The sequence below is a fragment of the Marmota monax genome, unplaced genomic scaffold, assembly GCF_021218885.2.
Source record: "Marmota monax isolate L192 unplaced genomic scaffold, Marmota_monax_Labrador192_F-V1.1 WCK01_AAM20220418_F8-fsc00041, whole genome shotgun sequence".
NCBI lineage: Eukaryota > Metazoa > Chordata > Mammalia > Rodentia > Sciuridae > Marmota > Marmota monax.
In genome coordinates, this window is record NW_026695238.1 from 12,569,008 (window position 1) to 12,583,743 (window position 14,736).

The following is a 14,736-nucleotide window of genomic DNA, read 5'->3' on the forward strand; positions in this document are numbered from 1 at the left end:
CCAAGAGGACCTGATATCCCTGGGAAGAAGAACCAGGAGAAACACCCGAAGACCACCTCTGAAATAGCTGTGCGTCCCGTGCTCAGTGATGTGCAGCACGCTGCGACTCCTCTTCCCTGTCACAGACATGGAAAGACCCAGTGGGGAGGACTATCCAAACATCCCCCCCCAACCCTGGGTCACAAGTGGCCTGGATAACGGCTCCTGCTCAGCAGGACAGAGCCCCTGGAGCGGCTCACCAGGATTCAGTGGCAACTGACGGGTTGAATGGCTTGCACCGCCCTCTCTCTCTTTCTACGGACAGCAGTGCATCTGTCCAAAGCAGCATTCTGATTTGGCCATTCTGCAAAGTGACACGTAGAAAAATGTAACAAAGAAAGCACTGTATGAGGCTTCAGAGAATTTCTGATGAGCCAATGCCTTTGAGAATGCTAAGCACAGTATTTTAATCAAAAAAGTTCCTGGGAGCAGACCTCTTTAATGACTGACTGTTACATAAGCTGCTCAAGGTCACAAGCACCAAGGGGTGCCGATGTTCATCACCAGTTTTGTTCTTTATGTTTCCTCAATTTTTTTTTCTTTCAGAATTTGACACACAGTTATCCCAGAGCATCTGTCCCAATAAATTAGAGCCAGTTGAAGGCTGTGTGTCCCCTATGCTTGTCTCTACCCCCAACACATTTTTTGACAAGAGTGTTGTCTATTATAATGGAAGCTGAGATGTTTCCATAGGTCTATTTTTCCAACAAGTCTATGTTAAGTTTAAAATAAAAAAGATAAAGTAAAACTTTAGTATAATGAGGGAAGAGGGAGAAAAGACTTGAAAAAAATAAGGGAGGAAGGGGGGGGGGGGTCTACACAACAGCCAGAAGTGATCATTTGCTCTCAAATGGTCCTGGGGTTAGCAGGCTCCAGCCTTCTCCAGGGAACGTGAACAAGTCCGTGTGTTCATTTGGCCATGGAGGGACCTGCTGGAGATTCCATGTCAGAGACCACACCATACTGTGTTAACAAGAGATGTCCATAGCAAAGAGTTTTTTAAGCCCAAGCACATGCCAAATAATGCCCCTCCCTTCATCCAGACTTAACATGATTTACACAATTGAGAGAAATTTGAGGTCACACCCTCGTGGCTGTGTCCACCACCATTCAGACATGAAGCTCTCATGGCCAGTAGGATCCAGCTCTGGAAGTGCTGCCACTTCACCTGTCTTCACCTCCTGATGGGAGGCCTTGCTGGAAAGACCACCGTGGCATGGTGTGGGCTCCTGGCATGCTCACCTGACCTTCACCTGAAATCCGCCCGAGGAAAGATCACTGTCAGGGAGACTATGTGCATCGTTTTGTGTCCCAGAAAAGACAGGGGCAGCTTCTAATATCTTGATCCAGAAAGAATAGGCATTCCTATTACAGAATAAGAATATAACTTGGAAGTCTCTGAGGCAGGAAAAGATGAAATGGGGAATCATAAAATTTTTCTAAATAAATAACAACATGAGTGGAGAATTCTCACTGAGTGTAGTAACGCAGGAAATGTCCATTCCAAAATGGTTACGATCCACTCAAGCACATCAATCCTGCTCAAGTTGCACAGAGTGGCTTCAATATCTTCCCTTCAGAGCAAAGCTGCTGAGCCAGCCCCCTGGAGGAAGGGCCCCTACGGACCCTACATCATTCAGAAACCATTAAAGTTCCGGAAATGCTGTTACAGCAATCCTCACTGGGCATCAAGCAATCGTTGTTATTTACAGTCAGAAAAGACCAGAGTCGTTCAAAGGATCCAGACCAGATTTGAGCACATGATGCAGGGTTTAAAGGCACTATAAATGGCCACCTTGGAAGCTGACTCCAGTTCAATCTTATCAGGGAAAGCCCCTCGCTATGTCTCCTACAAGGTCAAGGTCAACGAGGCCTCCATGCCTTCTCATGATGACACCTGTGAACGTATATCCAGGGTACTACAGGCTGCATGTGATGGTGCTGGGAGAGTCCTTCCAGCTGCCTGTATTTGTCATCACAGGGGTGAGTCACAACACTCCAGGGGAGGCACGTCACTCAAAACAGATTGGCTTGACTATAGGAATGAAACGGATTGTCCACACAGGTTTCTCCAAAGAACCAGAACCTTATAAAGGGAAGAGGATGTTACTGCAGCAGCCATAGATATCTAAATAGACAATTGTAGGCAATGCCAATTCTGCATTAAGTCAAGACGTAGTGAAAAAGTGTACTAGGAAAAAAGCACTTAATGCTTAAAAATGTGGGAGCAGGATTGTGTCTAGCATGGTGCTGCCCATCAGGACTCGCTGAGATGATGGAAACGTTCTATTCTCCATAAGCCACTCACAATGCAGCGTTTGTGCACTCACTCAAAGTTTGGCTACTGTGAGTAAAAGACTGAATTTTTAATTTGATGTATTTGCAACTAATTTAAAAGCTGTTGACTACCACATAAACAGTACAGGCCTAGTGATTAATTTCAACTATGAAATAAGGGCAAAATATGTGATAGTGGTTGCCTGTTGGTCAATTTTTTTTCCTTTTTTATGCTTTTTTTCTTTTTCCAAATTTTTTAAAATAACGAACACAGATTATTTTTATAGTCGGAAAAAATTATGCTGAAAATGTCGAAAGGACAAGACAGGACAACTTCCACACTTCTTGTATCTGACGCCTGCCATTCTGAGAAGGCCATTATAAAATTGAGTCGTGCTCCAGCTGATCAATAACCTACAAAGATGAACCACTGCTGGCACCCAAACAAGCCATCACTCATCAAGAGGCTCCAGTTCAGATCCGCCTGCAGTCCACCAGCTGCAGCTGACTGGCTTTTCTGTGAGCACTTGAACTTGCTGCTGTTCTCACCTCAGGCTTCCCAAGTTTCTCTGCCATATTCCCAAGTCTCCTCCTTATGGCTGCTTAAAGTTCACTGCTCAGGAGGTTGAGACAGGAGATTGCAAGTTCAAAGCCAGCCTCAGCAACTTAGCAAGGCCCTCAGCAACTTAGCAAGACCCTATCACAAAATAAAAAAAATATAAAAAGGGCTGGGGATGTGACTCAATGGTTAAGCAACCCTGGGTTCAATCCCTGGTACAAAAACAAAATTTACTGCTCAAGTTAAATGTTGCCTCCTATCCAATGTAACCAACCAGTCACCTATGTGGTCACTACGTTTAACTCTCTGCACTTCTGATTTCCTGCTATTTTCTTGTTTGTTTATTTTTTATCAGTCTCTGTGAAATATATATGAGCTGTAAATCAGCAAGAATCCTGAGTGGCTTATCTCCTGCTCTATCCCCACCACTCTCTCCATTCATTCCTTTATCACAAATGACCATGAGCTCTAACAATGAGGACAACAGCTGGATTTGGTGGTGAGAATGACTTTGCTTTCATGAAGCATGCAGCCCACCTGCTCTATTCGACTCTATGAGGCCAAATATTTATGGGGAAGCTACAAGGAATGTCTATTTCCAATTCCCAGACACAAGGGAATGCACATTATAAACGGTGATTTCTGTCACTTGTTGCCTGGTGCTCAACAGGGAGCTGGGGGATGTCCCTCCTAAAGAGAAGCCACCTCAGAAAGGACATTCACAAGCTGTCAGCATTAGTCATGTTTTTATTCTTTTTCTTTTTTCAGAACTGGGGATGGAGCCCAGGGGTGCTCTATCACTGAGCTTCATCCCCAGCCCTTTTATTTTTATTGTGACACAGGATCTCATTACACTGCCCAGGCTGGCCTTAAACTTGTGATCCTCCTGCTTCATCCTCCCAAGTCACTGGCATCACAGGTGTGTGCACTCCAGCAACACCAGCCATCTTTTCCATAAAAATCATGTCGCTGGGCTGGGGTTGTGGCTCAGTGGCAGAGCACTTGCCTCGCACATGTGAGGTACTGGGTTCAATCCTCAGTACCGCGTGAAAATAAACATATAAAATAAATGTTATATAATTTTATGTTATATAAAATAAACATATATAAAATAAAGGTATTGTGTCCATATACAACAAATAGATAGATAGATGATAGATAATAAATAAATAAAATCATGTTGCTCCTGAAGGTTTCAGTCCTACATTGCTCAAAGCTCAGGCAGCACACTGGGAATTGTTGACACAGAGGTTGACGTGCATGTCTTTGTATGTGTGCGCACAAGCACATGTGTGTGTCTAAGTGGGGGTATGAATGACCAACACTGAATACACACTGGAGAGCATGAGCCAGGCTACATAACACATGCCACCAAAGACGCCTCCCCACTATGAGGACAAGTCGGGGACCTGTAGAAGGAGCTGTGCTGCTTTCACGGGACCAGAGCGGGGCTTGCCTGCAGTGCCATAGGTGGCATCAGAACAGGGCCGTCTCGTGACCAGACCTCTCTCTGTCAGGCCCAACAGGTCCCAGTGGCTACTCTCTGCCAACCTCGACACCACAGATCACCGGGCCCCATCAGCTCTGATCCCAGGCCTGCATGCACTTTGAGCCAGTTCAAAGAATTTGCAGACAGGAATTTTATCCGAGCTGCCACTTTCACGACTCATTAATATCCAGCAGAGAACTAGACTTAAAGGTGACACAAAGGACAGGGAGCAGTGGCAGACACAGGCCTTCCTCATCTCTCATTGCTGAGTATGTCCCTGAAGGCTAATGATCCAAGAAGCAATCTTGTTATCTTCCAAAGGGATGCTCTCAAGTCCTGCCTCCAAGTCGGCTCAGATTTCAAAGAGGAAATGACCAACAGGCCCCTGCTAGGGCCACAGCTGTCTGTATCTACTCATTATTACTTTAAAGCACCAGTGGGCTTTCAATGGAAGAGGAACCAGACCTCTCTCTGTCAGGCCCAACAGGTCCCAGATCCCAGGGCTTGTGCCCAGCCTGCCATCAGCCCAGTGAGGACCAGAGTGTTGTGAGCAGTGAAGTCTGTCTTCTAAGAGGAGCGGACACAGGGAGCCCCCAGGACACAGGACTTCTAGGGATGCCCACTGGCATTTCTGGGGCATCTCAGAAGGACTAGGAGGGCAGGAAGCTGCAGTTCTCTTGGGCACTGCTGCTGCTGCTGCTGGGGAATCTTCACTCCCTACCCTCATCAGTACCATTGCAGAGGTGCCTCAAAAACACTGTCCTTGACTTTTGCCTGAGCTGCAAACAAGGAGCCCCCAGACCCACACACAGAAGGGCAGGCTTCAGCCACATCGTGAGATCCCAGGCAAGCAGTGACCAGTGGGTACACCTACCTGCTTTAAACACATCTGACATTTGCTAAATTATAGTTTAATAAGGTTAAATGAGCATGAAAAAAAAATGGCCACACAGCTTATCTGCCAAGTGCTGATGGTAGTCCCATCCTTAGATCCTGTTCGTGAGCTTCTTTTTTAGTCTCCGTATCCCATCCATCCCTGTTTTTAGCCACTTCAACAAAGTCCTCCTCTCTAAACAACACAACTGGAGAGTGTTTGTGCACAGGACCTGCAGACAAGTATCTCCTGAGGAGAATTCCTTCAAAGATCCCAAGGGGTTCTGAGTCACCTGTGTGCATAGTTAGTGAGGAACAGCAGGAAGGCTGCGGATGGGGCCACCGGAGCTGGGGCTGGGGCCACCCGGAGCTGGGGCTGGGGCCACCCGGAGCTGGGGCTGGGGCCGGGGCTGGGGTGGGAGACCTGACTGAATCTATTCCTCCCCAGCCCCTGCAGAATTCACTGCAAAAACAGACTTGAGATTCTCATGAGAAGTATTTCCCATTCCATGAAATATTATAGAGCTGTGTAAAGTGGAGAGGAAGGTTTACCATTCCCTCACCCTGATGTAGTGACTGGGGACCATGTCCCCGACAATCTACCCGACAGATGTACCTGCCCTTGGCCCGCCCATCTGCCCAGGAAGCTGGACAGAGATGATTCTCTCTTCCCCTTTTCTTGAGCATGGTTTCCTGTGAAACCCCACTGCTGGCCCACTTGAGTATGTAGTGTCATCTGCAGAGTCTCATTCTTCCCACTTCAACTTCTCCATGACTCATGACCCTAAGATTCTTCCTCCTTGGTTTCCTCTTGAAGAAGAAAGTTCATCTTCATCTCCCCAGATTCGCCATCTGAGCCACCTAATCCCTTTAGAGCCTCAGCCTGTTTGGGCTGCTCTTCTGCCTTCTGGGTAACTCCGTGGTTGGCACTGCTTTCCTTCCCATGTCTCTTCCACATGTGAGGCATGTTCTTCTAGCTCCCAGGCTAGGGACAGCTTCTACTGCTAGTAGACTGTGCTTTGTGTCTCCAACGTTGCATCTCTCTCCTGTCTTCCCACAGCAACATGAATGAGGTCACCCAGGTACAATCTGAGATGGGATGGGGGGCCAGTCCGAGTTCTCCCATCACCTAGATTTCAGGAACATTTATTTAAAGTTTCCAGTCCCTCTTTTGACTCACTTTACACATGATGCCAAACACTCAGAGCTGATAGAAGGAGTAGAAGCCAGGTGCAAATTCCCACTGCTCACAGCTCTGGGCAGCTATGATTTTGAAAAACAGAGCCACCCTCTTCTTTTCATTAATACGCCCCTGTCCCCTAGAGTAGATGCATGATGATGATTTTTTTAATCTACATTAACAATAGTAGTCAAAGAATTCTGTAGAGTATGACTTAAGTTTCAAAGTGTTCTCATCTTCAATATGCAAGTGAAAGACAAAGATTCACTTTCAGGTTTTGGAAGCAGCTCCACCATCACAGTCACACTGTCAATATTCTAAATTTGGAAGGGAATCAAAGCAATAACCAGATGCCCATGACCTCATCATGACTGGGTCCTGACAGATGGAAAAATTTAATTATGACCTTCAAGTTGCGTAGGCTGGGGGGACTTGGCCGGGTGGTCTACCCCCAGGTTTACATAAATGAGTTACGTGGGGAAGGAGTTTGCTGAGTCAGCAGAGCATCAGTTGTGCACATACCTTCCTTTGCCCAAAGGTCAATTGGGAGCTTTAGATTTCCTCTTAATGAGCTTCGTTCATAAAATGCATGTTGAGCCCCATCCACACCAATTCACCACACAAATCCATGTATGACGATGGCTAGGTCCGAGGCCTGTGTTCTCTGGGGCCACACAAGTGACAGCCATTTGCTCCTCCCTGATTACTACTAAAGGACTCTGAGTCGGTCATCTGTCATCCTGCCCACCAGCTTCCCCAGTGACTCTTCCAATCCCTCCACCACATAGTGGAAATACTACAGAACCACCTTCAGCCTGGATGTTATAGAATTGGGGAGGTGTTACAGGTTGAATTGTGTCCCCCCAAAATAATATGCCATGTCCTTACCCCCCAATACCTCAGAATGTGACCTTATTTGAAAATAGAGTCTGTACAGAGGTAACCAAGTTGAAATGAGATTGTTAGGGTGGACATTACTCCAATATGGCCGGTGTCCTTAAAGAGGGTGACAGCTGGACACAGAGAGCCATGCAGGAGGAGGGAAGATGTGAAGACACACGGGAGGAGGCCATGTGAGGACAGAGGTTGGCCCAGGAAAGCCAACGTGGCCAGTGAGGCACCAGGAGCTGCAGAGAGGCGAGCAACCACGTGTCCCTCACGGCCCCCAAAAGGAACCAACCTGGCTGGCACCCGAGCTCACACCTGCAGCCTCCAGAGCTGCAGGATAACGAAGGCATGTCTGTTCCTCACTTCAAGTCACATGCACTTTGCCACGGCAGCCCTAGGAAACGTGCACAGAAGGCTTCTTGTTTTGTTTCTGATTGTGGTTCCAATATTTGAAGAAAAATAACTATTCACAACCCTGTAACTATCCTAGAGCATCATGGGAGAGTCGTGGTTCTCACCACAGGCCACGCAGAAGAATGCCCAAGCCTGCCCTCCATTGAAAGGCCTGGGATTATAAGCCACCCACCTCAACATTGTTCATATCAAACCTGAGGCCAATTCCATCACTCTAGGAATCCAGTCAGCACAAGCTAGCACATAAAAACTGGGTGCCTCCCTTCTACTCCAGAGGGACACTGTGTGCCAGTGCGTGTAATCATGCACAGTAACAGCAACCCAATTCATTTGGAAAAGGACTGTGCAGTACTTTTCTCAAAAAAAGAAATACAAATGGCCAACAAACGCATGAAAAAAAAAATTTCAACATCCCTAGCAATCAGGGAAATGCAAATCAAAACTACACTGAGATTCCATCTCACTCCAGCCAGAATGGCATCCATCAAGAATACAAATAACAGTCATTGCTAACAAGGACACTGGGGGTGGGGGGGAGAGTATATGCATACTTTGTGGTGGGACTGCAAATTAGTATAACCACTCTGGAAAGCAGTATGGAGGTTCCTCAAAAGACTAGGAATGGAACCACTCTATGACCCAGATAACCCACTCCTTGGTATTTATCCCAAAGAACTAAAGTTAGCACATTAGAGTAATACATGCATGCCAATGTTTATAGCAGCACAATGCACAATATCCAAATTATGGAACCAGCCTAGGTGCACTTCAACAGATGAATGGATAAAGAAAATGTGGTATACATACATGATGGAGTTCTACTCAGCCATAAAGAAGAATAAAATGATGTCATTAGCTGGTAAATGGATGGAACTGGAGAACATGCTAAGTGAAATAAGCCAGACTCAGAAAGTCAAGGGTTGAATGTTTTCTCTCATATGTGGAAGCTAGGAGCAGGGAAATAAATTTTTAAAGGGGGTTAAGGGGTTCTCACAAGTGTAAAGGGAAGGCCAATAGAGTAAGGGAATGGATGGGGAGGAAGGGGGAATGAGGAAGAACTAGGAATAAACTCTAACAAATCATGCTATGTCCACGTACAACTGTACCATAATGAATTCTGCTGTAATATATAATTTTAATGCACCAATTAAAATGTTAATAATGATATTATAAAGGAGATCAGTAGAACAGAGCAAGCAGATCAGGGAAGGGAAAGAAAAGGAATGTGATTGATTGATATGTACTATATGCTTGTACAATATGGCATGATGAATTCCGCTACTATATATAATTATAACACACCATTAGTTTTTGTCGTTGTTGTTGTTTGTTTGTTTTTTAACAAAAGGAGTTTTAAAAGTTAGGTCTCCCCTACTGCAAACTTTAAGGGCATCTGATTCGAACCTGCATGATATGATCATGGCATAGTGATTCTGGGCTTGTTCACCAAATCTTAAAACACTGGGAAAAAAGGGTCACCCTTTACCACCCACAAGTAAAGAGTAAAAGGAAACTCGATGTTCACAAAGAGTAATAATGTCTGATTCCCATTAGTCCCAACATACAGTCCTAGGTACGTGAGACAATGTGGTACAAAGAATCTGACACATTAAAACACCTGAGGCACACATGGCTCTGCAGAAAGGGCCAACGTGCAGAGCTGCCTCAGGGAAGGCTCGCTGCATCCTGAAGGGCTCCCTCAGCTGCTCTGTGTGAAGTGGACCAGGGATCTGCTCTTGTGGGTGACTCCTGCGTAGCAGACTGGATGCACCTGGTAATTCATAACAACCAGAAAAGAATCGCTGACCCTTGATGCCACATAGTCACCAATTTCATCCTTCCCTGAAAGCAGGTATCACATAGAGCACAACCTGATGAGTGAGCAACTTGGTCTCCACACTGCAGTGCTGAGGGCAGTCCAGAGCCTGGAACTTCTCCACCAGAGACAAGCAGGTGAACTCGGAGGGTCACACAGCCAGCCCACTGTCCTAGTCTGTATTCTATGGTTGCAACTCAATACCACGCACTGAGTAATTTATGAAAACAAAAGGTTTTTTTCAACTCATGATTCTGAAGTCTGAGAAGTTCAAGTTCAGGGGGCCACGTCTAGTGAGGTCCTTCAGGCTGGTGGGAACTCTCTACAGAGTCCCAAGGCAGGACAGGCATCATGAGGCAAGACAGAACATCCTAGCCCAGGTCTCTCCTCCTCTTGTCATAAAGCGACTCTCCCATTGGATTAGGGCCCCACCTCCCAAAGGTCCTACTTCCAAATAGTACAGCTACATGAAGTTTCCACCCTACCAACACCTCACAATGGTGACTAAATATCAATGATTCGGGAGAGGACATTCAACCACAGCACTTAGTTTTCTCATCAATGTTATTTCTCCTAAAAATAACGGCCACAAAAATTCATCTTTCCAACAGTGTCCAAGTTGGAGAATATATAAAGAAGTTCAAGAAAACGTCCAAAATTTCTAGAAATATCCATTCATTGACTGAGCATATGTAAGATTTCTAGAACTGTTAAACCCCTCCTGTGTGTTAGGCACAGAGTTAGTAACTAAGGATACGTTGATGAAGACAACCCTTATAAATAGACCAGCTTCGGAAGTGAATGAGAGGGCAGAGAAAGATAATTAAAGAATATCCGATGGGGCTGAGGATGTACCTCAGTGGTGGAGCACTTGCCTAGCGTGTGCTCCACCAGTACCACCAAAAAAATAAAAAGAAATAAAAACAGAATTACAGTCTCAAAAATAGAAGCATACATAGTGGGGTACTGGTAGAAAGCTCAACAACCAGCTCTATGGGGACAAGGGAACCCTGATTTGTAGCCTCTGCCAATTTCCATGGTGTAAATTCCCACATGGCCAATTTCAAGTTGCCAACATCACATCAAATAACTTGCACAATTTCAAATAACTTAACAACCATTGATACAAAACTGGTACTAGCTGGTACCAGGATATCATATAAGAGACTGATACTAGACAAAGATAGAGAATGCTTAAAAAGTAATGGACCAGGCCCCATCTCTAATGCTAAGTCATGGATCCCAAACATCTCATCCATGACCTCAAAATAGCGTAATAGTGGACTGGATGCACCTGGTCATCACTGATCAGTGAAGAACCACTGACTCCCAGGTACCTATTCAGTTTCTATAAGGGATAGAATTATAGGCCAAGGTCACTCTTGTAACCTAGTGTCACTCGCCTAAGTCATTTATCTTCAAGAGAAAGGAGTTTGGTCCCTCCTAGAGAAAAGCATTCAAACTGACAGTTGGGTGTTCTATAGATAGCATGATTTAGCTGAACGCAGTAGTGCACGCCTATAATTCCAGCAACCCAGGAGGTTGAGCCAGAGAATCGTAAGTTCAAGATCAGCCTTGGAAAGTCACAAGATCCAGTCTCAAAAAATACAAAGGTCTATGGATATAGCCCAGTGGTAGAGCACCTTTGGGTTTGGTCCCCAATAAAACAAACACACACACACACACACACACACACACACAGCAAATCCCTTCCTAGTTACCCCAAAACACTCAAAGCTGTCAGCCTTTTTCAGTGATTCTTCAAATTCTGCATTCTTTACCACAGGTGCCCACTCAGCTCCTGAGTCCCAGGGGAGCCACGCAGCACCATCCCAGAGGTACTCCAGGGGAGTGAGAATGATTTGCAAGGTTTCTCAAGCAGGCTCTGCTCTTCCAGCCTGTGACTCCTTCCTCCAAAACCCTCCAACTTATTAAATAGGTTCTGGAATGTTACACCTCTGCTAACTATATATACTTAGAGTTATTAAAACCTAATCATAAATTTTTGGTGCCAGGATTGAACCCAGGGTGCCTAATCATATAATCTTTAATTTAGCAAATGTGATCTCAAGAATTAGACACAGATACAACAGAACGCTACAAACACATTCCAGAGGAAGCCATGTTAAAAGGGAACAGAAATCACCAAAAATGCAAGAGGACAGATGGGAAGGCGGCTAAGAGATGGGAGATGAGTTCAGGGATGGGTAGATGAAGGCCACCACTGATGGCTGCCCTGCCTCAGTGACAGCTGAGGAGGTAAGATCATATTCGAGAACTAGTTCACAAGTTTTCCCCACAACACACTCACCCCAACCCCCAGTATAAAATTCAGCAGACTACAGACGGAAACTTCCTAAGAAACCATTCACATAGAATTGTTTAATTAAAAGCTGATCCATTTACTCAGATCCTAAGAACTTCCGCCTAAACCTCAGCTTATTCTAATCACTCTAAGGGCAACTGGTCAGTTGGCAAACTGTGGTTAAATATTTCACTGAGGTTTCTAAATATTCAAGATGATCCCACCAATCCCTCTTCCTTCCACTTCTTGTTCATATGATCATCTAAGCACTGGTCACCTCCACTCCATGCAGCAGGATGCAGAAGAACAGGGAAGAACAAGACAGTGATGATCCCAAGCACCACGATGCAAGATCAAGGCCACTTGGACTCCCAGGTTCAGAACCTCAACCACTCTCCTGCCCAAATCCTCGGCTCCTCTGCATGCCATCTGTCCGTCGCCCCTGCTAGTGGATCCCAGTCTGCTTTCCAGCCAACCCGTGGCACTCAGGGATCCCAGGACAAGGGTGTTCGAGGGTGTTAGGGGCCGGCTCTTCCAGCTTCCTCCACGGGGTCTACCCCTTGCCTTCTGTGTTCTCAAGCCACACCGAAGCACTCACTCTCAACAGATGCCTTTTACGTCAAGAGAACAAACTCCATGACAGCCCCCTCAATTCCCTACCTCAGCACCCAAAGCTGATCCATCTTCTCCTCTTTGCGTCCCTTATAGAGCACGAGCTACGGCTCCCTGACCACGTGCTTTCTCTACTTTCTCACTCCGACTCACTCCTCTGTCCACTGAAAGCTGCTTCCACGCCAACAGAACTAAGGTTTGGACAGACTTGTTTTTAAACCTAACGAACACGTCACAGTCCTTCTGGATTGACCACAGCAACTTGTGTCCCTCCTTCCCACCCGTAGCTACATCTGCTTCTGGTCGGCTTCCCACCTCTTCCTCTCACCCTTCCTTTCCAGAATTTTCTCCTGACAAATCTCTTAGATGCTGAAGTTCCTCAAGGGACCATCTTCCCTCCTCTTCTCTTATCTTTTTTCCCTGTTCTGGGTGAGTTGATTTTATTCCTGGCTTCGATTACTATCTATAAGATGACAACTTATATTTATTGTCTTTTGCCTAGATTTGTCTGTTGAATTAATCCTTTATTTAAAAAAATTATTTTAAAAAATCAATGGTAATAATAACAACAGGATAGCAGGAAAATTTGAGAACTTAATATGCATTTTCTCTTCTACTCCTATTTCTTTTTTAAGCAGAGAGAATGGTATTGCTTGGCTGAACACACAGAAGGTGGCTGCAAACACCTCAACTTCTTGGCTTAGTTTCTAGAAGTCAGAGCTACTTGAGATTAGGAGGAGAGATGACTTTGAGGACACAGAGAAATAGGAACGATTACTCCAGATTGTGAAGAAGGTGGAAGTAACAATCCTATGAAAAGAATTCGAATCCAGCTCACCACAGGTGGGTAACACAGCTCAAAGGGCTTGATGGGTGGACTAGGAGAGTGGATTTCTGCACTAAAGCTCCCAGCCTGAATCTAGGCTTTAAGAAGCCCTGGAGGCTTCTGGTTGTTTTGCTTTGGGTTAAGCCAGTGGCCATGCAGAAGTCCACCTGCCTTCAGACCACTATGCAATGGGCATGCTGGAGAAATCACAGGGAGGAAAAGTGAAGGTCCTTGTCCCCACCTGAGCTTCCAGCCAAGATCTAGAAACAACCTGCTTTTCATGCCAGCAATTCTCCAGCCCAGTTATACCATCCCAGGGGACTCCAGAAGTTCCCCTTTCAGCCCTGTCTCAATTACAGATCCATGAGCAAATAAACAGAGTGATTGTGGATTTAGGATACTACATTGTAAGGTAGTTTGTTTCTCAACAACAGGTAACCGAAACGGTGGTTCATGAGTTCCAGGACTCAAGTGATCTTCTACTCATCAGTGGGGGTTGGAGGGGAACAATGCCTCTGTAAATGCTCCAAGAGCTCCAAAGTGTCCTTCGGATGAAACAAAACATTTGACTACAATACACGAAGCTTCCATCACCTGGCCACAGCCTAACCTCCAGAGAGCATGACTATGACAGCTTCCCTACAAGAGATGCTACTGTGGTTCCGTCTTACAGACAAGCCAACCAAGGCTGGGAGAGTTTAAGATCTGGCCCAAAGTCACCCAGAGAGTGACAAAGCACACCCACCAGTGTACTGCCTGCCCCCTGGCCCATTTTCCCTTGGCCACATCCCCAATAAAAAGTCCTGGCAGATCAGGTCTTCGTGATTGTGACCTACTTACAGCCACCACAAATCATAGAGCAGCATGGGCTGTTCTCCAACTGAAACTAATTTAAAATAATTTACTTTTTTGAAGAATTATAATGAGAATCCATAGTTATAGATAATTTAGATGAAAGCTGTTCTCGTGACCCAGTAAAAATAAAGAGACAGCATATGGTTTGGAATAAATGTGATTCTCGAGAATGCAATCTAGATAATCACTGAATTATTATAATCATTCTGGGGCATGTTTTTATCTTTGTTGATTTTTTCCTGTCCACTGGGACTGTAGTTGTATAATAATAACACAGGTTTAGAGGACTCTGATCTCCAGTTGCTTAGCAACCCACAGCTTTGAAGAGAATGAGGGATCAAGGGTCGATGGCAAAATAACGCTGTTTGCAATTCAACAGTTATTTAAAAGTTCTAGAATTATAAAAACTGTTCTGCTTTAAATACAAGTATGCAAATGAATACTTTGCTGGATCAGCCATCATTTTTATTTCTGTCCTTACCCTGATTTTGAAGCTGGAATCAATCATGGAAAGAATGACACAAACTTTCTAATTTGAACAACAGCACTATGAGAATGATGCTTCACAAGGCTGTCTCAAGGCAGAGTGTCATCGTTCCTGCC

General features: G+C 45.3%; 1 protein-coding gene and 1 long non-coding RNA gene across 2 annotated transcripts in view; one reads left to right on the forward strand and one right to left on the reverse strand.

Moving 5' to 3' along the window:
- The window catches only part of Dner (delta/notch like EGF repeat containing), a 288,589-nt gene that overhangs the window by 247,620 nt on the left and 26,233 nt on the right, over window positions 1-14,736 (reverse strand). The window lies entirely within an intron of this gene.
- Window positions 12,092-14,573, forward strand: LOC124089740 (uncharacterized). The gene is made up of 3 exons (XR_006850847.2): window positions 12,092-12,215; window positions 13,088-13,295; window positions 13,713-14,573. It is a non-coding gene; the product is annotated as an uncharacterized LOC124089740 (long non-coding RNA).